Source organism: Echeneis naucrates, chromosome 10, assembly GCF_900963305.1.
Source record: "Echeneis naucrates chromosome 10, fEcheNa1.1, whole genome shotgun sequence".
NCBI lineage: Eukaryota > Metazoa > Chordata > Actinopteri > Carangiformes > Echeneidae > Echeneis > Echeneis naucrates.
Window position 1 is genome coordinate 1,558,533 of NC_042520.1, and position 26,100 is coordinate 1,584,632.

General features: G+C 43.1%; 1 protein-coding gene across 1 annotated transcript in view; it reads right to left on the reverse strand.

Annotated features, from left to right (window-relative positions):
- The window catches only part of LOC115049648 (protocadherin-1-like), a 157,308-nt gene that overhangs the window by 48,530 nt on the left and 82,678 nt on the right, over positions 1-26,100 (reverse strand). The gene's annotated exons all lie outside the window — the stretch shown is intronic.

Genomic DNA, 26,100 nt, shown 5'->3' on the forward strand with positions numbered 1-26,100 from the left:
GTGGATGTTGGATTGGATGAGGTCTGTGTGTGTTTGTGACACAGCTCATCCAGAGGAATCTGTCTGATGGACTTTTATTGACTAAGAAACAAAATTCACAGAAGAACGAACTCGTTTGGAGAAGATCAAAACTTTAAGGTCAAGACTTTGGACGTTAAACTCAGACACAGTTCAGTCGAGTTCCAGGCAGTGTCTGTCTGTGTGCGTGTGTTTGGATTGTGAACATATTTTATCCTGACATTGTGGGTCTCTAAGCACAGAATGAAGTGTAGCGGTCAGCTGAGGTCAGCTCTGTCATCAGCGACCTAACGGGATGAACGGAGGAGGTTCTTTATTTATTTATTTTTCCTCTGGATAGATTTTAGACACACACACACACACACAACGGAGCAAATGTTTAACAAAGTCAATAAAAAGGCTGATTTAAATGTGTAAAAGCAGAAAAACACACTACCAATCGGTGATCAAGCACTAACAAGACATCGGATGACTCATCAATCAGTTACTATGACAATCTCCGTGAGTTCGCCGGCGGGAGGATCTGATTGGTTCCGATGAAGACAAATCTACTCACACTGGGCCAATCGCTGCCAGAACAAACTGCAAATAGGAAATTGACTTCCTGTCAGAACGGTGAAATATCTGAGGGAGCAAGTCCACACACACACACACACACACACACACACACACACAACAGCATGAATCTGGTCACGTTCGTGCCAGCACAAGCCGTTAGATATATATCTGTACACACACAAACATGCAGACAACACGCTGCCGTATTTTCTTGTCATGTTCTCAGGTGACTCATGACTTCCTTTGCTCGAGGAGTGTCACACACTGCACGCGCACAAAACACACAAATTAAAAGCGCACACGTGCTTTGTCAGGCTGTCAGCTTTGACTTAGAGCTGTTGTTGCTGAACACGCAGCTGCTCCTTCTACGTTTCCTCTGATTTCATGCTGGGATTAAAAGACGTGTAAATAAATAAATAAAGAATATCACAAATCTCCTCTGAAATAAGTCATATTTTTACAGCAGCTTGGTATCGACACCATCAGCTCTCAGTCAACTTTTCCGCACTACAGACCGCTCAGAGAAGAAATTTCTTATATTTTTTAATGAGTTGTTGATCTTGGAGGTGGCACTCCCTTCCACGGACGCTGGCCTGGGTTTCGTGATTCGACTGATTAATGCTGGAGTCTGTATTTATGTTGTTGACAGTAGAATGAGCCTCCAATGTGCGAATGTCTTTGTGCTGAAAGCCAAATCCATAAAGAAGCCGCACATTCAGGCTACACAATTAATCAAAATAATTGCAGCATGGCCAAGTGCAATATACAAATTGAAAAAGCTTTAAAAAAATAATGGTTAATGAAGGCACGTGTTGCACTGGAGCAGTAAATTAAATCACTGTATGATTTCAGTTAGAGACACAATCTGATACAGAGTTATTGCCAAACAGCTGAGCGTCTAAACCCGAGTTCAGATAACGGAAGTCGAGCTGGAGACGGAGAGTGGACCACATCTGGAGGGACGCATGTGGTCCAACAAACATTTATCACCGGTGCCGCAGGACGGAGCTGATGTGGAGAGATGAGAGGCCAGAGGCAGGAAGGCAGTGAGGGAAGGAGACAAGCGAAGGAAAGGTGAGAAGAGGGTGTAAGGAAAGGGAAAGAAAAAAGGTTGTTGAGTTTGGACTCCGTCATCCTCTGGGGGGGGCAAACGTTCTGCTGCTGGGGAGGTGACCATGACACCCGGGATAGTGTGTACATTCATGTCTGTGTGCAGCTCATTGTGTGCATGTCTGCCCCAGGCTCTGTCCTTGTCTCCCACAGTGACCTTTGACCTCAGACGTCAGTGATGCTGCAGCCTGCCAGCAGCATGACAGATGTCCCTGCTGCTAACCAACAGGGACACCACAGAGACCGTGTGTGTTATTGTATGTAGTAAATGTACAGTGGCTACAGCTGCCAGATATTACACATGAGCAAATCAAATACACACATTAAAGCTGTTTATACACACTCCCTGAAAGTCTGAATATTTTTCCATGTTTCTTACATTCAGTTGGCTCAGTCGCCTAAAAGACGTCACCGTCCCCCTCCTCCTCTCCTTCTTCATTGTAAGGTGACCTTCCTGGAAGCCATGGAAAATATTTTTCAGGCCAAATGGGGTTCCTTATTTTGGGAGTTTTTCCAGTCAACGCTCAGTCAGAACGGGCTCGACAGGAATAAAACATTTTTGTCCTGAACGGTTGAAGGCAGCGTCAGTGGCGCGCCGTCGTGGGAACAAAGTGAAGTTCGTGGCATTGTTCAAAATAAATGTGTCACAAATACTCATCAGCAGTTCCAGAAACGGTCAAACACAAACATCCAATATCGGACATCTACAAACCCAACCAGAGCATCAACCTGTTGTGACACTCTGACTTCTTTTAGTCCAGCTCCACTTTGAGATACATCCAACAACCTCACTGAAATAAAGTTGTTATTATTGTTAGACCTCATGGATCAAACTGTTGGTGTCCATTCAATTAGGACAGAATACAGAACACAGTCACAGGAACGCTGAAGTTTAGCGCCACAGAAACACAAGTGGAGAGGAGTCGCACACTGACCCAGTGATTTTCAACGACACGATATCTGAGTCAACATTAGTCATCACTCATGACCAAGTGAGCCTGTAGCTGCAGAGCCTCCGGCCAAGGATAATACGACTTTCCAGAGGAGGAGAATTGAGTTTTGTTTTGTTTGTTGCTGTTTTTTTTTTTTTTTTCAGGGTCTATGAATGTGTGGTCCTTCGTTCTTGGATTCTGGCTGAGCACTCTGATTACTGTGGTGTTTCAAAGTATGGCTCCTGTCACCTCGCAACATTAAAAACACATAACTTTCATAACCTTGATGATTATTCAGACTGAAATTGCATCATCGAGGCCCGGCTGATTCTAGTTCCTGTTCTGCAGCTCGGATTGTTCAGTTTGATGGCTGAAGTCCATGTGATGGACTCGTCAGATTGACCCAAGGCATGCTGGGAGATGATCCAGCTCCTTGGGACCCCGAACGAGAGGATAAGTGGTTCCGAATGAGGACAGACGGGTGGATGGACAGACAGGTGTCATATGTTCCAGCAGGTCACATGACGCTGCAGCTGATCTGAGCTGGTTCCCACCACAAATGAGGAAGAGCAGATGCCAAGTGTGTGTGTGAGAGTTTGTGTTTGTGTGTGGTTTAGTGTGTGTGTTGGTTGTGCTTCATTTTCAGGGTCAGCAGCCAATTCTGTAACAGATGGTCCGATCCTTGACCAATCCAGCGCCTCCTGCTGGCAGGCGAGCTGCAACAGGGAAAACGCACCAAACTCTGGACACACAACAGTCCTAATTCCTCCTTCTGCCCTTCAGACCTCGTTCAGCACCTTCTTCTCCTACTTTCCCTTTTTTCAACCTTCCTCATCTTTCTTCTTCCTCTACCTCCATTTGCGTCGTTTTCCATCTCCTGTTCTGATTTCCTTCTCTTCCACATTTCTTCATTATCCACCTTTCCTTCTTTCCCATCTCCCTCGTTTCATCGGTTTCTTATTTCTCATTTTTGTCATCATTAGTCCTTCTTGTCCCACCTCCCCCACCCTCCTCTGCTTTTGATTGCCTTCATCAGCTCCTTCTCCTCCTCTTCCTCCTCTGGGACCTCCTGTCCTACTAAAAGAAGCTCTCCCTTCTGGTTGGGGGGGTTTTCTGGAGCTGAGGCCATGAAAGAGGTGGCCTTTGACTGGGAAGCTCACTGAATCAGCAAACACTGCCCTGTTGTGGAGGAGCAGCGGTGTTAACATGCAGCGTCTGCAGCCTCCCAGCTCTGGTCCTGATGCTAGTCAGGACTGAGGAGCAGGACATGGATTCTGCAGGGACTCGTCCTCTGTTCGACGGTCCCAAACACACTGTTACACTGCAGGAAACGAATCTTGCATGTCAAATATCTTCAACGCTACAGATCACATGTTCCTCCAACACATCCTTCAGGTCTGAGCCTGGGCTTCTGCTGCAGAATCAAAGTGGCCTCAGCACAGCAGCCTATGCTGCCATCGATTTCTTTCTTTTTATATCTGAAAAGGCTGAAATCTGAAAAACCTCAGTGGCCCCGGACCTTTACTCTGTGGAAAGATATGAGCTGCAAAGATGCTACACCTCCGCCATCGCTGTCAACAGGAACATCATGTCCATAAAGTTAGAAAATGACTGACTGATTACCAGAGGACGGGTGAAGACGGAGATGTCCATTTAGTCCACTCTGAAACCAGCGGTGTCCACATTTCTCTGAATACTGTTCCCCTCTCCACACCATACCGGTTATTTCATCACTCTTCCATAAGTAAAGAAAGCACACACACACACTGGATTTCTAAACAAACTTACAATAAACAATAATTCACATGGACTTCATGTTTTCTCTGTATACATATCACTCAGATATCTGATATATCTGACGGTACACACAAGTCAGTGACCTGGTCTGCCCTGATTGCTGTTTACCACCAAACCCAACCACCACCACCACCCTCCCTCCAACCCACGTTAATGAAAGACATGTGGTGGAGGCATAATGCTATTGTCTGTCAAATCTGCTTAGGGATCGGGGATTGGGGGGGCAGTGGCAGGGATCTGGCTGTTGTTGTGTGGGTGGACAAGCAGATCATCTGCCGTGGATGACGGCTTAATCCAATCACAGCGAGCGGATCACAGGAAGCCGATTCACCGTATAGCTGCCGGCCAGTCGGCCTCGCAGAGCAAAGCTGGATCTGCCCGTCTGAGGTCCTTGCTGTAGGACACCTCGTCAACACGGCTCTTTGTGCCTATTTATGGACGACTGCAAGTACGACCGACCGACTCCAAAGCATTTCACACTTTACCAAATGTCCATTAAAGGACGATCACAGCATTCCACTTTCCATTTAGTGCATCTCCCCATTGCTGTAATGTTATTTCTGGCATTGCCCACACACTTACAGTGCGATTCAAGATATTTTTAAATCAGTTTACACAAACCTCTCCAGCTCATCCTGTCCAATTCAGCTGCTAACAGCAGAGTAAGGAGCTGGATGTTCCTAATTCAGTCAGGAAAGTCCATTAAGATGGAGGAGGAGAAATGAGGCTGGGAGGAAAAGCTCAAGGGTTTTGTCTTGTTTCTGATTTCTAATCATTTGGTTTTCCCCCGAAAACAAACATTTGATGATGTGATAAGATCTAAAATAAATCAACGAAAAAAGAAAAAAGAAAACAGAGGACTGATAAACAGTTTTCCCATTCAGATCAGTTCATTTCTGGGGATTTGTTCAACCAAAGTTTTGAAAAGGGTGTCTCAGCCATAGTTGTCACACATGCGCAACTCAGCAACATTGTCCACCATTTACAAAAATTATTTTTTGGTGTGACTGTGTTGCAATTTACAAGCCTCAGTGGAGCAGGTTGCAAAGAATGTAAAAGTCAGTTTAATTCTTGTTAAACTGGAAATATTGCCTCATACCAAGGTCCAGGTTTGAGGGGCTTCATAATCATGTGGGTGAAATGGGGCCAGTATCTTGGATCTACATACAGTAGATTTTTCATTCGGGATTCAAAACAAATGACACAAGGAACTGGAGTCAGATCATTTTTGTTAGACTCAAACCAGATAACACCAGCTAACACAGTGTCATATGATAAGTGTGCAGCACGAACCAGATCATTATCTTCTACTGCTGCTAGACTGCTTAACTGCAGGAAACACAGTGTGAATGAAAGAGGCTGCTAAATCAGCACAAGATACAGAACAAGCTGAATGTAAAAATACATGAACAGAGAGGGAGAAAGAGAGACGGGAGACTAGGCCGTCTGAGCTGCTCTGAAGTGAAAGCAAAAATCAATATAACACAGAAACATTTCAGAATCCAATATCCAACTTATTCAAAGGGGAAAGGGGAAGAAGAGGAGAAGAAGGGAGAGGAACGGGAGGTAAGAGGAGCTTACAGATGATTCCATCAAGCAGCAGGAACAGCTGATAAAAACGTATAAACAGGAACGTAAAGGCTCCCCGGCTGAGCACGCTCAGGTCGCACTGGACGAAGCTGTCCTGTCAAAGATGAGCACGCAGACGGTTGTTGTAACTTCATCGGGTTTGTTGCCAGGTTACGCCTAGTTGTCATAGTGATTGTGATGGAGGGGAAAAGTGCAGTGATGTAGAAGAAGTCCTGACCTCCTCCTGATGCGGACGCAGGGTCTGTTCCACTTCTGTAACTCATGACAAAAACATTGTCCAATATGACTTTCACTTCGCACCCTTTATCTGCCTCCATCCTGTAAACCGAGATTCTCTTTGGCTGACCAAAAGTGCACAAGGTCACGTGGTTACGTGACCTCGAACTCTCATTCATCCACACACATTCATGTAACTTAGCATTAGCGGCTAACCGGCTAAACTTTCCAGTTGCTGCTAAACACGAAAGAGAAATGAACAACGGAGAGGAAAAGTGAAAATTTGTCTTCATCCAGGATTCGTCACTGACATCAACAGGTTACCTGCGCATTTGCCTCCTCTAAAAATACATATGTCATATGAATTTTTTTAAATGTAGTTCAGATGTGTGGGGTTCACCTGGACTCTCCTCCAGGATCAGGAACTTCCACATATTTACTCATCAAAGCTTCGTTAACATGAGATGAAAAATGTTCTGTTTAATAACTAACGGACTCTCCTTCCCTCTCCTCGGCAGCTCAGGTTGTCCAGACAGCTTTACTGAAAAGCATACAGAGTCCGCGGCCACACCAGCCAACCTGCGTGAGGCAGCTCTCGGGCACAGCGGCGCGTCGGGCTAATGATGGCGTTGAGAAGTTTCACGGGAGAAATGAAAACTTTGACCTGCTGGTGGTGCTAATGAGGAATCAGATGAGCGGAGAGCCACAGGATTTATCTTCTGGGAGCCAAAGTCCATCCTGTAGTCTTTGAGATATTTCAGGGTCAGACAGAAATAAATTAAAGCACAATATTGTCTTTAAAATCACATTATTCTTTCTCGGTTCAGCAGGAAGCTGCTCCTTCTTTTCCTTTATGTTTCTTCTTCATGAGAAGCAGTCGCTAAGCTGCTTGTTGCGCAAATCACATTTTAATTAGCTCGATCCCGGCTAACGACCTCCTTCTCCAGGATTACCTGCCAGTGTCCGTCTAATCCCCTGGTCCTCAGCCTCCCTGTAAACTCCCCCCACCTCCTCCACCTCCTCCTCTGCAACCTCCTGGGAGAAAGTTGTGTCTCTTTGAATGATGTTGTAAATATTGCTCTGTATGAAAAGTGCTCCGTGATAACATCTGTAATGATTTGGTGCTTTATAAATAAAACTGACTTGACTCCCCCCATCACCTCCACCTTTCTCCTTGTCCTCCCTTTTCATTTCCATTCTTCATCTTTTCCCCTCTCTCTGCCAAATACAGGTTTTTGTCATCGTCTTTTGTGCTGCTGTGATGTTTTACATTCTGCATCCAGACATTTTTCACACTCCACATATTTTATATCCTTTTGTGTGTTTTCATATCGTGTGCGGTTTTCCTTTGATTTGCTCGGCTCCTGTTTCTTTTTTTCTCCACATTTCCTCGTAGAGCTGCTGTGGATTTTTTTTTCCATGTTTAATTTTTTTTCCACACTGAATATTCACGTCACGTATTAAGCTGAAGCCGTCAGCTGGCGTCACTCACATCGAGCACAAAGCCAGAGAGTTAAAATCAAACATGTTGACATCCAGAAGATAAGATTATGGGTTAAATACCAAATAAACATCAGATTTCACAACCACCTCTGGGTCTGCAGGCCAGGTCTGAGGGCGGTGACTGTTTTGTTGTGACATCACAAAGTTCCAGAAGTTGGAACGCTCAGTTTCTGAATATAGCAGATGCAGACCTGTTTTATAGTCAGAGAAGACGTGGACTTATCCCAGCTGCTCCTCCTCTCAGCTCTCTAGCTCAGAAGACTTCCACAGATCATCACACTCCCGTCTTCTAATTTTCAATTCACCTCACAACCTTACACCTCCGTATCTCTCAGATCTGCTGCACATCATCCTCATCGTCTGACCATCCTGAAGTCTGGAGCCTTCAGCTCCTCCATCAAGCCCCAAAATAAAATTCCTGGCATCGATTCCCTTCCCGTTTTCCAACCCCAACTCCAAATGCACTTCCTCAAGCTGGATTGTTCTGTTGACTGAAATTTAGTTTATATGAAGATATTTCATCTGATTTACTGTATTGGGGGTGGGAATCTTTTACTATCTCACGATTCGATTAGATTCAAAACGATCATTGATTGATTCATCATGATTTCCGCTTCAATCTAAAGGTGTGCAAGGTACTTTACTCCAGTCGCATATTGCCTAAGTAACTAAAATAAAAGTGTGTCTTTGTAAAAAAAGAGCCACGAAGGGCGCGGTTCGATTCCCGGTGTGGGCCCCTGAACATGTCTAAGTTAATTGGTGAATTGGTGATGATCCCTGCAGAGAGTACAGACTAGACTAGATCAGCCCAGACTAGAACCTGTCCAGAGATTGTCCCCCTCCCCAAAGACTAGAACGGACCCCTCCAGAGACAAAGACGAGATGAGACAAGAGACTGGACCCTGTTTTTTTTTTATTTTTCCAGAAAAAAATGAGCGCATTTGTTGGCAAAATTCTCAGAGGGGGTCACTAATAATGCACGCCCCCCCACCAGTGAAGCAGCCGTCTGAGTGCTGAGTGCGAAGTCACTCACTGAGCTGAACACAAAGAGGCTGACTATCATGTACTTCAATGGAGACGTCAGTAATCGGTGGAAAACCAAAGAGCATGGGGACAGAATAAATTGAAGTTTACAGTGGATTTGATATTTCCACTAAAGTTGTGGGACATGTTTTGTTGTTTTGTTATGTTTTTGCCCAAATGTGTGGAAGCATTAAAGTTTTCAGTTGCAACTGAAGAAATTGTCTATATTTCATTGCTGAAAACACCGTCTCAGGGTTAAATCTGCATAAAATACTCAAAGCTGGAAAAAAACAAAAACAAAAAGCAAATATAGGAAAAATGTAAACAGAATTTGGGAAAAAATAAAACGGAATTTTTTTTTTTTTTTTTTATAGATTTAGAGGAATTTTAATCATTTCTAAATCGTAGTAAATGAGAATCGCGACTCCAATATGAATCAATTTTCTACACCCACACTCTGTATTTTGACTTTACTTATCATCAGGCGGCACAAAATGCAACAACAAATAACATTTGGAATTGTAATTATATCATTAACATTATAACTAATACTATTGTGAACCAGGTTGTGTAGTTTGAAGTTTAGTTTTGCCATTATGTAGCCTGACTTTTCTTTTCTTTTGTTTTTATCAGATGCTGCAAAAAACAAACATTTACCAAACAGCACTGGATGTCATTTAAGCTTTTGCAGAATGTAAATTTTCCAATAACGTGAAGTAAAAACAGTTTTTATTAGTTGCAGGAACATTGATCCCAAACAACAGAGTTACGAAAAACAATGGAGATAAATAAATCACTCCAGTTAAAGAGGAATAAGTCAAACAGAACAAAAATCGAGCATCAGTGCTTCGAATTAGAGCATCTAAATTTATCAGAGTACTAATGAACCTTCTGCTCTTGATGGGTAAAAGCAGGAGTGGAATATATTCACCGATCCTTATTACTTATATATGACACATAAATACATATAAATCATCAGAGACTTGGTTTTCTTTGGCTTTTCAGAGGACTCTTTAACCTTTGGAGAGGTTTACTTTCATAACGTGAAATGTCAGCACACAAGGGCTCCAGACTCCTGCAATACCTTGAAATAAGGTGAATGTGTGAGTTTCTTCGAGCTACTTCAAGTGCATAAGATGCTTACAGTGCTGAGTGAAATCTATGAGTCCATTTTTCTTTTCTTCAGTTTTTACGATTGTAAATTGTCTCGTGCAACTTTTGGAGACACTTTTCCTCAAAATTCACTCATGAAATATTCGGCGTATTGGAAAACGTGGACTTCTTCAGTAGAATTTGAAACTAAGTCGGACAAACAACCTGATACACAAACAGACGGAGCCACGTGGGGGTCGAGAAGCCTCCCTCAAAGGAAGGTAAAAACGTTCGCTGTGGGGAGGGTCCGACTCCTCCCCCTCCTCTTCCCCCGGCTCCGCCTCCTCCCGCTGCGCTGGAAGCAGGAGGTGGAGGAAAACCTTATTAACTTAGGAAGGATCGTTATGTTAATACCTGGCAAATAAGTGGATTAGCAGGGGGGTCACTGTGGATTAGCCATCGGTTTTGGTTCAATCCTGACGTCTCTCCTCCCCAAAAGCAACTAATCTCGTCTGAATGCCGTAAAAGAAAAGACTTGGGGGTCCAAGTGGAGCCGAGACGTTGTCGTGCTGGGGGGGGGGGGGGGGGGGGGGCGGCCTCAAAGGAAAACCCGCCTCCTGCATCTGTCGCACTTCTTTATTCTAGTGCGTTTTGCATCCATCGCTCCACTTCACCACCACCTCCCTCCTCGGCCATCCCTGCTCTTTGTCTGCTCTCATCTCCCTGCCACACAACCTCACAATGCAACATCAAAGCTTGTGTTGCCGTGACAACAGCCCTGACTGAACCCACTCCTAATTGGCTGGATGTGCTGCTGGACACTGAAGAAGCAGACCCCCCCTCCTCCCTTCCTTTGCCGGCCTCACAGTCAGGTTACCTGTCAGATGAATATGAATAAGGTGCTCAGACCCCCCCCCCCCAAAATCGTCGCTCAGCCTCCGCTCACAGGTCAAGCGAGCACGATGTGAAGTGAAATAATTGGCAGGTTCGGTATGTGGAGCAACGTGGCGTGGCTTCATCCCCAGAACAGGAAATTGTTGATGAACTCTGGCGAAAAGCGGACAAGGAAGGTGGTTGCCACGTCGTGCGGTCAAACGCCACCTCAGACAGTTGAAGGCCACATCACGCCACCGACCAGAGCAGGAGGACACGAAGCGGCGGCGTGTCACGTGCCCGATGTAACGGAACGGGCACATGTTGTACCAACAGGAGCAGGCCATCAGCTGCTCGTCATCTTTGAACAGCTGGTGCTACAAAAAGCTGGGTCACAGGTGCATTATGGGAAGTTTAAATCAGCCTTTAAAGCAACAGTTCTGCTGTGTGGAGACGGCGTGAAGACCAGCGCTAATTATAATTCACACGAAATGAAAATGAGACGGGGAGTCGACCGCTGGGGCTTGAAGCTGAATAAAATACGCAACAGGAAGGAGCAATTAGGACTTAAAACCAGCAGTGGAAGTTACAACTGAAACCTCTTTTTACAGACAAAACATGTAAATAAGAGAACACAGAATTTTTTGATTCTTCTCATTAACACTCTTAAACCCACAGCTCCCAAATACCACGTCCTCACGACGTTATTGCTCCGTGATGATTTAAGTACTTTTTTTTTTGTTGTTGTGTGTTTGTTTTAGCTCTTTCTAAAAGGAACATGATTTGTCTGTGTGACGCTGATAAACCTGTGAACAAGGACGACTGGAGCTTTACTGCTTTACCATCAATCCCGATCTGTAAAGCTTTAGAACAACCTGAACACATCAGTGAAATTTTCTGTGCTGAAGTTTTCCTTGGTTATTATGCTGAACTGCCGCCATCTTAACTTCCGGGTTGGTGCTGCTTTATCGATCCAGTCCAGCTCAGGTCGAAGTGTCTGGGTTCAGGTTAGCTCAAGTAAAGAAACGCAGGTTTGACAAACTGCTGTGGTTACTGTCAGCTCTTTACTCCCCCACAAATGTTTCACTTTAATTATCAGAGTCATAAAAGCATCATTTTATTACCTCCTCCTCTTAGACTCCTTGTGTTTCCTTTATGGGGCCAAAATATAAGTAGAGATGTCAATGTCCTCAATGATAAAATGACTTTGGTGTGAATATTTCATAAAAAAAAATAAAAAAAAAAGTTTTAGTTTTCAGAAGTTTTGTTTCTGTGTTTCTGTCAAACTCTGAATACGTTTCTAATAAAAGAATAAATCAGGATTTTAAGTTAAGCAGATATCTGAAGCTGTTGTTATTGTTTTGAAGATCTCCAGTGAGGAGAAGCAGTGTATGACTGTAATTTACAGTAAGGCTGCGTAATTACGGCCGTACGGCGGCGGCACTTTCACAGCGGTGAGACGAAGAGAAGTCGGTGTTTATCTGGGAGAAAATAACTCATGTAAAGCTGCCAAAAAAGGGAAGATTCCTCTCCTGCTGTCCGCCTGCCGAAATGAGAAGGCTTATATTTCAGCTTCAGGAATCTCCAGTACAGAAACCGCCAGAAGTGGATGAAACATTCAAATCAGTGAGTTCAAATATACCACAGACTTGAATGTTCTCACGGTTGCAGATGTACTTCAGCCTCCCTCCACCACGGCGTGGCGTTCTCTGGCTCAGTTTTAGTCCAGAGACTTGATCTGCTACGATCTAAGAAGTCAGGCTTTTAGACCTGCAGGACCAAGTGATGCTGGAGTGCCGATTCCTCATCACTGTCACACATGTATGATAATTTAGAAAAAACTGATAGAAACATTTCCTGGATGATAAAAGCTTTTGTTTGACTTCCATTTATATTTTACGTCTGCGGCCAAGGGAGGCATTTCTGAAACAAGCCGGCCATAAACACCCCATTTCCTTGGAGTTCATTTATAATTCTACACATCACAAAACGCGTGGGGGTGGAACCCTTGAGAAAGTTGTTAAGTCCAGGCTGTGGAAGAGCTTAATGGTTGATACCTGCCAAGCCAAACAATTAATTAACCGGGATATTCGACAAAATGAGCCTGTGATAACATGCTGTGTGTGAAGAAGAATGCTTTTAAGTTGCTGAAAGCAAATACAACGAATAAGAAAACTCTACACACTGAATGTGATTGTATAGAAAACATCCATTATTATGCTGCTTTGGAAGCTTGAGCTTTTTATTCCTTTTTTTTTTTAACCTGCTCTTTGCACTCTTTTGTTTTAATTCCTGCCCCTGACCTGCTGTGCACAGCGCTTAATGTTAATTCTGCTAATTCAGTGCAACTGGTAGCACTCATCAATCAGCGGCACGTTGAGTGACGGGTCAGGAAATGCTCGGCTACGTTCCTGGTTCCAACGTTAATGAGAAACAATACGGGTTTAGGGGAGTGGGGTCCACTCTGTGATTTGCTGCTAAGCTGCTCATTAATTACTGAGAGCATTAATCTGCAGGGCCTAAAAGGCGATCAAGGCTGTAACGTGGTGCAGCAGCATGTGACAGGGTACACACCTTAAGCTTCTGTTAATCTATGAGCCGGGGGCCGAAGCGCGGGGCCCCGCCCTGATTGGTCCTGACACAGAAGTTTTCAGTGAAAAGATTAATTGACTGAATGACGCTCTCACAGCGTGCTTGTATTTTTAATTCTTCATAGTTATGATTCGAGAGGAAACACTGATCTGTGTAGATGAAACAACAGAAATCACATGTTCATGCATCACAGATAATAATCCAGTCACACATGACAACCTAACACAGAGGTTATTATACAGCTTTAAATCTGATGTAAGCTCTCAGTGTATTGCTCATTTAAATGCTGTTATTACTTTGACACCAGGATTGAATATTTCCATTTTAACTGCCTCTATACATCAAACAAGGAGATGCTGCACAGCTGAAGTTGTTGATAATTTTACACATGAAAGAGAGGACTCGAATAAAATGAGCATGAAATTTATCAAACTATTACTGAGTAACGTCACACAATGCTTATTTATTTTGTGTGTAATGTTTCTGAACATGACGCAGAACAATTATTGCATAGTTAACACAATTGTTGAACTTGTATGTCATTTGTCATTTAACAAAGTCACTCTGATTGTAAATGATGTTTTCAAGAATCATGACCACTGTTTGTGTTAATCATTATCATGACTATGAACTAAAGTCAGGTTCTTTCCTGAATAATTTCACTCCCTTGTGATGGTTAATATCTGTCTGTTGGTCACGGATCTGTATCTTCTGAGAGCAAAAGGAAAAGTTCCAATTGAGGATGTGAGTTGTTTGCTGCCACTGCAGGAGATAAATATTTTAAATTGTTTCTTAAATCTGACATTTATGTAAAGGTCTTCATGTCCTGTCTTCGTACATTTCTTTCCATTTTTCCTTCAAGTTTGTGTTATTGTTTTCTGTTTCTTTTGGAAGCAGCTTTAAGAAGATTGTCCTGACGTACAGGTATCGTGTGTGTGTTTGTCAGGTAACTCACCCCCTTCACCCCTTACTATCGGCCTGTTTCCATGGTAATCCACCTCCACTGAGGGCCACAGCAGGACGTCAGAAAAACAAAGTTAGACACACCGGGGAGCCTGCAGCAAGTGTGTGTGTGTGTGTGTTTACCTGATGCTTTCCCCCATTATCACTCTGACATCACCTCACTGCACACACATGCGACTTCAGCCTCCCTTCATTAGCTCCCATGATGCAACACCAACCTAGCAACCAGACCTGTGGCTAACTCCCCCGCCGCCTCTGCGCTCTCATTGGACGGGTTCCCGAGGGTCACGGCCCCGCGCTGGCCTGCCCCCCGCCGGCCGGCCATCTGTCCTGGAGACGGCGCCACGACACAGGCAGCGCCCACCGGGAACAGCTGCCTGCGCTAACGGAGGCGGTTGGCCGGAGCCAGGAGCCGGCGGGAGGTGGCTTTAGCCAAGCCACTTTTAGCCCGCTCTGAGCTGGAGCAGGCGGTGGCATCCTGTTCGAGCAGTGACTTTGATCTCTGAGATAATCTCACCGAGCGTCACTGATGTTTTCATCGTTTACTCATTAAGTTATTTAGGCAGAACATAAACGGTGTCTTTACAACAGATGTTGAACTACCTGCAGGAGTCCAGTTCAGCTGTTGGATGGAGCTGACGGATGTTTGCTGACTAGTTTATTGTTTACATTAAGAAAAAGAAAAAAAAAAAAAACACCCAATGCTGCTGCTGTTGTCGAAACAACTTAATTTAACCTAAAACTCGAACCACAGTGTTTATCCTGCGTCCCTATTCTGTCCCATTTTCGCCACTTCTGGAAATGAGGAAATTAAACGTCAGTATTGTTTCAGGAAAAGGTTTCCTGAAACACTCTGGGTCAATCTGGTTCTGGGTTTAAAGAAAACTCACATCTAAAGGTCATTGGCTTTTTTTTCTGCATATTTATGTAATTGCTTGCCCCGCTGTGACTTACAAACACAACCCGTATCGACCGCCTGATGAGTAAAACACTGCAGATATTCCACTCAGGTCGGTGTAACTCAAACATCAGAGCATTTTTTCTCCAGTTTCATAGAAACATGCTGCTGTACAAGTTTTATATTCCCATTCTACTCAGTCGTTACCACGGCAGAGTTCAGCTCTGCACCGTCGCTTTTCATCAATTTTGTGTAAAACATGAGATGAGATTAACACAAATGTCGAGGTCACACCAAGAAACGATTACAAAGCTAAACCTAAAGCACCTCTGAGCAGAGACCGCAAGATGTAAGACTGTGTTAAACCCCGGGTTGAGCCCGTGACACATCGGTCAGGAGACACACGGAGACATTAAAAGGATTCTTTGTATGCATTTACCTGGAGATTTTGCAAAACACAACCGTTAAGTCAGTAAGAGGTTACATACATTTTTGTAGATAACATCATCAAAAAAGATTTGATTGTTTATCCTGAAACACACCAAGCGACAAAAAAGACATGAACGTCTGAATCAAGAAGCATCAAGACATTGTGGAGCTGAAACTGAATAAAAGGAACTCAGTCGGGCTTTCAGAGGCCGGGCAGCGGCACCACAAACGGGGAAATCGGTAACTAATAGTAACTGACTGGATGGATATTACCTCTGATTTTAGACTCCAGGTTTCATTAGATATCAGATTTCCAAGATCCAAGGACACATTCCAACAATCAGTGGACAAACATAATGCCCTCGTCCTCTGGAAAAATCTTTACAGCACACCAAGTGACAATGATTACAGACCGATTCCTGACTCAGTTCTTCGGTATCCTTATTGACGAGACACCAAAGCTCGTACGCACCAGTTACTTATTGATTGTATAGAGCTTTGTAACGCCCTTCAGCCGTACAGCTTGATTCAGAAGATGAACCCGATGAGTGTCGACCCGTATCCGACCTCAGATAACCACGAATTTAAACCCGCTCATGACGCTTCTGTCCTCAGAGCGGGACACATGTGGCGTTTGACCCTATAGAGCCACCAATGGTCATCCACAAACACTCCCATTAATCAAGTATGCTCCTGAGGGAGTGTCTCTCCTATATTGACCCATTAACTAACCTCCATCGTGAAGCTCTCTGCCTGTTTTGAAGCCACTCACCCCTGCAGCTGATTTTAATATTCTAAGCAGTCAGGACATACGCTTTTAAACTAACTACCTCAGGATACAACTACATTTCTGTGTACGATGACAATTTTACAAAAGGACGGTAAACTATTAATCATCAGTCTCATCATCTTCATAGTGATGCATTCTTCTTTTAACTTTTTACTATTGATGCTATAGACAGTTGGATAAGAGATCTTACCTAATTACTAAATGGAGCCTGAATTGAACATCACCAATTAGAAATGGTGGCATTTAAAAGTGTGATAATGGATCTGAACCATCTTATCGGTGCTGAAACCTAAAAAAAAAACGCCTTTCTATATATTTTTTTATTCATGTATTTTTTTTTGTCTCTGCAGGAAAGGTTTTTTTATTTCAAGAGCCTTTATATTTCATGCCAATAAAAAAATCAGTCTGACAGAAAGGACAGTTTGACAGTTTATTCGAGCTGCATTTTTAGAGACTTGAACTCTGAGGAGAATACAGAGCAGTTCACAATGCTGAATATTATAGCTATATAAGTGTCTTCTAAAGCTACTGTTTGTTTAACATTTTATGTCAGCAAATAAACCAATAACTGAGGTATAGTAGCCTGAAAAAATATGTGACGGGTTCACCTTCACATGATGGAAGGCCATTATTCATTCCAGGCTCAGCGTTCAGCGTTATCGGGGAGATAAGGACGGAGTTATTATGTTGCTCATAAACAACAGTATCTATAACTGATGAAAATAGCTAAAGAGTAAATATACTCTGCTGCTTTTTTGCCTTGATACTTATACTGTTTACTCAAACATAAGTGGGAGACCTGATCTAGTTTATTTCTGCCTAAAAAAAAAAAACAACAATAAAACAATGGTTTTGGCTCCTCTGCCTCTAAAACAGTGTTAATAACAGGTAAATGCATGAAGCGGTTAACTCTCCTCTAAGACCTGCTACGCTTTGAAAATGACCCACTGAACCTTCACAAGAACCTATTTGCTGCATCGTAAAAGGCTCACAACTGCCCCAGGGGGCTTTTCCAATGACAGCTGGCTCCTTTGAACTTCCTTCAGAAACTCAGGATTCATTCCAGGACTCGTTCAGAATACACCTTCAACACTCTTAAGCACCTGCAATGCTTTTTATGCCCCTGAATTTTTGGGGGGTAGAAATGGCACTGAAACGCTTCCTGTTCAACCTTGAAACCCGTCCAGTGACCCAGGGACATTTATTGAAAGCATTAAAGGGACTTCCAGGACTTCAAAAAACACCCTGGCATGACTGGAGTATCCCCAGAACCGCCATGTTTTTTTAATATTGGAGCATTGTGAGCTCCTCGCCGGTCCTTCTCAGGAACCATTGTAACGCTCCCGAAGTCTCCTTCAGCATTTCACTGACTCATGGAAACTGATTTAGAAATTCCTCAAAGGACATTTGGACTTTTTAGGACCCCTAACACATTATTGTCGGCCCCCTGAAACTATTTCAGTGATATAAATATGATTAACCACGTTTGGAACCGCGGTAAGGATCCAGAATATTAAACCTACGCCGATAAACCTTTTAAGGAATACATCAGCCTTCGTTAGACAATTTTGCAAACGTTCCCTAAAACCTAGAAAATGCTCTTTCTTTTTCCTCTCAACGCCCTTCACTCACCTATTCAGTGCTCTGAACTGCACCTGGACCAATCAGAACTTCCCGAATTATTCAGAGAAGTATTTCAAGATACACCAGAACCTCCTGAGAGACCACAGGCATGTTGGACCAAGTCCCCAGAGCCTCTAATTGACTCCTGGACTCCCTCCAAAGTTCTCACTGACCCCTGGAAGTCTGCGTACTACAACCTGGAACCTCCTTAAACATCCCTGGAACTGACCACTGGAACCTCAACAAAGAAATGTAGTAGTTTTAAGTTTGACAAAACATCAACTTAGTGTGGAGAGCACACAGAAGAGTGCGACAGTGCGAGTGTGTGTGTGTGTGTGTGTGTGCACCCGCGCTGCAGCTTGCAGGTCTCAGCATCCTTGCTGTTGTACATCAGTCGAATGCTGGTCGAGCTCCGATTTACAGCTACTGCCAAACACACACACACACTCAGCGATACAAATAAGAAACAGAGAGGGAGGTATGGTCCCAGAGGGAGGAATCACCTCTTCTATCGCTACACACACTCCTTTTATCTGCTGGTTAATGAGGAGCACACAAACACGCAAACACACACACACACACACTTAAGGACCTACGAACAAACACATACACACTCAAGAAGCTACATACAAAAACACACATCCTCAGGACTGGTTTCGTCAGATCGTCTCTCAGCGAGTGTCCCACTTCCAAAACTATGGACCGCTGCTTACATCATTATGTAACGCCACGAGTGTGTGTGTGTGTTGTTCAGCCCAGAAAGGCTTTGAACACTGCCTCTTTCCTCAGCATGAAGTCGTGTAACACTACAGGCTCTAATGAGTGTGTGCATGTCCAGAGAGAGAGAGTGAGAGTGTGAGAATGAGTGTGTGTGTGTGTGTGTGTGTGTGTGTCTGACACATGCATCATGCATCTCTGTGATTAGCTAGTTAATGAGATTTCTGCGGAGTGAGCAGTTGCCAAAACAGGAAATGGACTCCTGCAGTTCCAGCAAACACAAAGGTCAGCGCTGAAAAGTATGAAGCTCTTTGAAAAACTCTGAGTCTCAGTCTAGATCTGACCCGGGACCGACTGAAGTGCACTGTGAAACTGCATGTCTGACTTTTTGACCCTTCTCATTAGTGAACAGCGATCTAAAGTCGCACTGCTCGCAAAAAAAAAAAGCTCCTTGCTGTGACCTCATGGAACTTACTGAGGAACTTTTAACTTTTTAAGCTCTTAAGGAAACTGAAATCGCCCCTGCAGCTCCTCAGTGAACCCCAGGAAGTCCTGAATGAGCCATGAAGCCCGGTCGGTGACCCCTGAAACCTCCTAAATGACCCCTGGACCTGACAGACCACCTGAGTCTCCTAAATAAGTCCAAAGACTTTCTTGGCCACTCGTATCCGACTCCCATCAATTTGACTTATTCTCTGAACCCCAAAACGCCGTGAAACCTCCTGAGTAACTTTATTAACTTCCTCTGTGACTCCAGGATCCTGCGCAACAAACCCTGGAGGACTTCTAAAGAAAACTCAACACGGCATCTCAATGAACCCTCGGAAGACCTGAAAAATCCACAAAGCTCCCTCAGTGAACCGTGAGACCTCCTCACTAACCCCCAGAACCTCCCTGGTGACCACGTGGACAGTTGGAAAACTTGAACTTCACTCCTTAAACTCCCGGCATCTCTAAACTTTTAAAACATCCTGCGGGAAACATTTGAAAGCCCCTTAAAGAATTTGCTCCCTGGCCTTTGGCATCTTCCCAATATTATTTCACTGACACTTGGGCTGTTCATCTGTTACTGTAAATCTAGTTACTGATGTAATTTTCGGTCGCTTGCTGCTGCTGGAAGCTCCTGAACATCAAATCTTGCTGGAAGTAACTTGATCTCAGAACATAATAGGGCTCATAGGTTTGAGAAAAACTTGAAAAAACCAAAAAAAAAAATATGTGCGTCAGAGTTTCTAGAGGATACGGTTCTGTCCTGGGAGTTTCTTAGAGGCTGGAGAAGAAGCGCTGGCCCTCATCATCACACACTGGAGAGAGGAGGAAGTGGGGGGAGGAAAGATGTGGGAGGACGGTGGGTGAGAAAAGAAAGGAGTTGAGGATCCCAGAGGAGGAGTGAGGGGAGTCAGGGAGCAGAGGCCTCTTGTAAGAGAGCAGAAAGGGGGGAGGAGGAGACAGATGGAGGCGATGCGCTTCACTGAGGAGGACACATGACCTCCTCCGCTTCTCCTTTTCTTAGAAAGAAAGGTATAAACTGTGCATGCAAAAAAAGATTTCCTTCCAAAAAAAAAAGTTTTTTTTGCAGCAGGAGACTCACTCAAAATGATGTGGATATGGAAAAATAGGTTGAGAATCTGTGTCTAATGCATATTATTCTCTCCGGCAGTCACACCTCAGGATGTTATATGATGCTAATGGAAGGGCCCACTCTATATTTTATCAGCTGCTTTACTTAGTTTACGCTATATTTTATAATACCCCAGTGTTTATTAGTAATTTTAGTGTTTGGGAGCAAATTACTGAATCGCTGAACTGAAAACTGAGGGCATCAGTAGCAGCAGGTTCACACAAGAATAAATCTGTTTGTAACGCTGCAGTTCCCATAGGTCGCCCTTTAAAACACAAAAGACTCCACATTAGAATAAACAACAAAAACGCTATTTAATAAGGGAGTGAATAATTGAATAAAAATCATTTAAAAAGAAACATCAAGTGGTGAAGAGCTGAAAGTGTGATGTGTCATAATATTGCACTATAATCACATCATTATGATTCCTTCCCTTTTAAAATGGAAATTAGGTGAAAAAAATACCTTTCCCACTAAAATTGGGCCTTCCCTGATGAACATATATTGATTTTCAAGGAATAAATGTGAAATAATATGACATTAAAACATGTTTGCTGTGACTGCAGACGTGGGGAACATAAATGTATGTGATAACGTCGTATATGCTAATTCAGTTTTACTGTAGCTGTTTCATATGACACACAGGACTTACCTATGTGAAAAAAACATCACTCCTGCGGGACATATATGTCATATATTGCACTTCTGGAATGGTCATTGCAATTGCAATATCTGTTAAGATAACCTGAATATATTTGCATACTCTTCAGCCCTAATGGAATAAAATTAGCATGTAGCTCAAGCAGCAGATTGTTTCTGTTCTCTCTCTTTGAAAAACTGTCTCGACCTGAGTGGAAATTTCTGCTCTGGTCACGTGCAAACAGCAGATTCAGGCTCAGTCTGCACGTCCGCGGCTTTCCAGAGGACACACAGTTTCATACAGCTACTGAAATTTGTCAAATAAAGGCAGCGGCACAGAAATGAGCCGATACAGTTTAGCTGTTTTAAGCTTTTGTGGACTCCACATTTCTGTGATACATATTCATGAACACAACATTATTTTAGTATCGATGCGATCACACTTCTCTGACATGTAGTGAATGTGGTAATGTGAGTGTAAATGCAGCATTAGAGGAGCTGAAGTCCTGCAAACAGAGCACCTTCTGTGTTTTTACAGTTTTATGTAGAAGTCAGATTGGAGGCTGATTAAGAGCCAAGACAGAAAACTCAATGGTGTGTGTTTGTGTTTGTGTGTCTGTTGTGCTTGTTGTGCAGCGATTACTTGAGCTCTCAGACTGATGCAATCAGCAGATTAAGAGGCTGAGAGGGTGTGTGTGAGCGTGTGTGTGTGCGTAGTCAAATACAATATGTTTGCATGTGGTTTCATCTGGGGAGATGAGTGCACCCTCCCTTCACACACACACACACACACACACTTTTTAAAATCAGCTTGTTATCCAGCAGCCATCAGTGTCAGGTAGACAATCTCTCTCTCTCTCCCACTCTCTCCATCACCCATATGTCTCTCCCCCTTTTCCTCCCTCTCTCCTCGCTACTTTCTTTCTCTACTCCCTCTTTTCTACATCCCTTCAAACACACACATGCAATCACATCCCGCACACAACATCTCCCCTGCCGCTCTCCCTATTCCTTTTTACTCCTCCATCCTTTCCTCCCCGCTTCCCTCCACCCGTCCATCGCAGAACAGGAAGTGGGATGCATTAGCGGAGTGAAGACAGGCTGATGGAATTAACGTCCATTATCTGACCATTTACAGGATGGAGAGCAGGATGAAAGAGGGAGGTGGAGGAGAAGTGAAATGATAGAGATCTCCCCACAGCAAGCCTCGCCTCTGCTCTCAGCTTCAGAGCGCAGACCACAGTCTGTGCGAAAGCATGTTTGTGTTGTTGATGTGGGCAGTTTGGACATGGGAGGGGGTGGGTGAGAGGGTGAGAGGATGAGGGCGGGTGAGTGTGACTGGATGAGATAGCTTCCGCTTCCATTTTTACATCAACAAAAGTCTCGTCTCATCCATGGACACGCCAAACCAAAGGACAGGAAGCAGTTTTTAAACCAAACAAATGGGAGGAAATAGCAGCATTTGTTGGTGACTATTTTTAGTGGCGGATTAATACGCATTTCATGCTTTACTGAGTATTTGGGGCAGCAGGACAGTTTATGTGGGGCTGAGTGAAAATAAGTTAAGGTATAGATAGATGCAATGTCAAAGGTAAGATACAATAAAACCTGTAATATAGAATTTAGTCATCGTTGGTGACTTTAAATTTGTAGGAATAAAAACTGTATAAATGTAACTTAAACAACCCGCCAAGCTTTATTTTGAAGTCGAGGGTGTTTTAATGGCTTTTTTTTTTTGCTCTAAATGTCATCCTCATCAGCAGGAAGGCACAGCATCTTTACTGGAAACTGTTACCATCCTGAAGTTCAGCAAAATGTCACCAGTCTCAGTTTACAGTGGTGGCTGCTCCCCTTTATAACAGAAATGTTTGAACATGATGCAAAAACAAAAGGGAGGAACAAGAATCAGATGCAATTTCCGTAACAATTGCGTTGCAGGAAATCAAACGTGTGCGGCACTGCAGCAGCAATGCAAAGGGAACAAAAGCTGGTCTGCAGCGTGTCACATGTCATGAGTATCCATGTTACATCTGGATTAAGTTCAGATTAGACTGCTGTACGTGGATAATCCATCTCTGAAAGCAGGTGGGCAGAGCAACCAAAGACGCATGAAGAACACAAGTGAAACCACTCAAACCACTTCAGCAGCCACATTCAGGCCACATGTTGTTACATAAATGCAAAACTCATCAGCGGCCTCCATGTCAGCCTCCACCCTGAAACTAAATCTGGGGAGGAATAATAAATTGGTCAGACTCACACAAAGTAGCATTCTCCTAATTGTGTGAATAACTGGAATCACGATGAAACTGCTGGGAGTAAATAATTCGCAGTAAAACTCAACAGAGGTTTGTGTTAGAAGGGAGATGGTTTGTTCTCACGCTTCTTCATCATTGTGTCTGATGCACTCGAGATCTGACTGATCGACAATCAGTCACACAGCTGACTGATCGATACAGTCTGCAGCACGACAACAACAACAGCAACAACAATAACAGTCCTCAGAGACGGAGCTGAATCCACTGAACTGAATCCAGCTCAAGATACTTCAAAAACCCAATTAGAGAAAACATGTGCTGCTGTGCTGGTTAATTATCACTGTAACTACTGCATGATTAACCATTTAATGTTGAAATGAAATCATGGGCAGCTGTGAACATTAACTTTGTGTTTTGGAGTTCAAGTGGGTTCACTCTGAAAAAAAAAAAAAAAAACAGGGGGGGAGCGTTGAAGCTCAATGAAAGAAGTTTAGCTGCAGCCAAAACTCTGTGGATTTCTGAACTGAGTTTGGTTGAGACAGCAGCTAAAAAATAAAAAGAAGTGATCACCTGATTAGTTAATTCATCAAAGCTTTTTAAGGTTCGGACTGTTGAAGACACCACTGAACTTTAATTAACTGTGATGGATTAAAACAACAATAAATGAATCGATCAGGGAAATAACCAAAGGACTGATCCAGGATCATTATTATTATAAATTATAGTCCTACATTTAAAAGTTTAAAATAAGCTTCAGCTCCGGAGACTATAACTGAAATACTGTTTAAACATTTAGTGCTATGGTCTAATTGTGTGTAAATAGAAGATAATTTAATTGATAGTTTCCGGAGTACTTTTGCTGGAGTGTGAGGCTTTTACCTTTAGCAGACTATTTGTAATAATAATAATAATATTTTTATTTCATTGAAATGTCTGAATATTGCCTCCATCGCTGTGGAAGTGTTTGTCTTATTGTGATAATAAAGGTTGATGTTTTGAATCAGAGTAAAGTGTATCTGTAGTGGTGTGTTAATCCTCAGAAGACCAGCTGTTATCTGTTGACTTCGCCACAAACACACAAACACACACACACACACACACACACACACACACACACACACACTTCCTTGGGAAAATACCTGCAGCTAAAACATGTTTGACCATCAAAGTGGAAGATTGTACAACACAACCATCCCATCGCCCTGCTACACAAATACAGACACACACACCATAACCCTGACCTCATTCCACTGAGTATGAGGAGACACAGCCACTTACACACTCCCCAGCTCTCTATCGCTATCTCACACACACAAACACACACACACACTGGGTGGCAATGGCCTGTAGGCGTGCGAGCAGCTGTGAATAATTGTGTTTACAGATGGCATACGTACGACCTGTGGGTTGAGAAAGGGAGAGAGAGAGAGAGAGAGTTGGTCTCACTAAAGACGACAGTGATGACATTTAAACTGAACCTCTCTCCCCCCTCTCTCTCTCTCTCCTTTCTATTTTTGCCAGTTTCAGCGTTTTCACTTCGGTTGGCTTACTTGGCATAAATAGTAACGAGGCGTTAACAGCCAAAGCAGAACAATGAGCACCGGTCTAAGTGTGATTTGTGTCTAATTAATCATTTGGCCACTGAATGAAGTTAAGTGAGGTGCTTTATTTCATATTTAATGGAATCCAACAGCTACAGTTCAATGATCTAATCTTTAGATTACAGTCTGCACAACAACGATGACAATCGAAGGTTGGGGCTTCCTATAAATCTATGTGGGTTAATAATAACAGACTCAATGTTATACAAACATTTTAAAAGAAACTGAATGTCTTTCTCTGTATCTCCCTCTATTTGTTTCTCTCAACTAACCCATCGACCTTGTGTATTTAAAGCGCCTTGGTTGTTCACTATTTTTACAAATCGTTAGCAAATGTTTGCCCGCTGGAAAGCAAACTGCAGCGAGAGATTTGTGCAGCTTTGTAGAAGCAACAATTAAAACCGGATTATTTCAGATCGTGGCTATCATTCCTGATGAGTTTAACATCAGCTCAACTCCAATTAAAGGCAAAACTAATGCAGACTTCCTCCTTCATCCTTCTTTTTCCTTTAGTTTATATCTGACCCAAAAAAACTGGGCCTACCTTAAAAACAATAATAATAATAATAATATATTGCAAATAGTGACTTCAACAGGGATTAATAGTGGCATCTCTAGAAATAACCTCCATAAGCTTCATTCTTTTCTACTGAATCTCTGGAAAACAAGATCAAATTGCAACTTTCACACAGAGAATGAAATCATTCTGGTAGACCGTTTGGTGCTCGAACAGCTCACACAAAACTAGATCACAACAAGTTGAAAGTAGAGCAGGAAAGGATCAATTTTAGGGTTTCTGCTTCAGAACAAACAGAAATGTAAAACATTCCTTGGTTATTATGATTTTCATCAAATCAAAAGAGGAGGAAAAATAACATGGAACTCAACAAGAGAGCATCAGGAGAAGTTTGTTTCTCAATTCCACCAAAACGTGGATATTAAAATCAGCAAACTGAGCTCATGAAGAGGCACAGTCGTATTTACTACATGACTTTGGACACATCAAACACATTAATACGGCCTATGTTAAGTTAATGTTTTTTAGATCATTAGCAACATTCACACCACTTCTATAGTCAAAACAGGCAAAACTGTAAATGCTCAGTGAAGCAAAAAACACATGGATTTGTGTGTCTGTCAGATAAATTGGTGTGACCATGTAGCATCATCAGCTAAGAGGCTACAGATAACCGCTAACCATTCCTGCAACTTGTTGGCCTTTTGAACAATTTCCAAGACGCTAATCAGGGACAGATA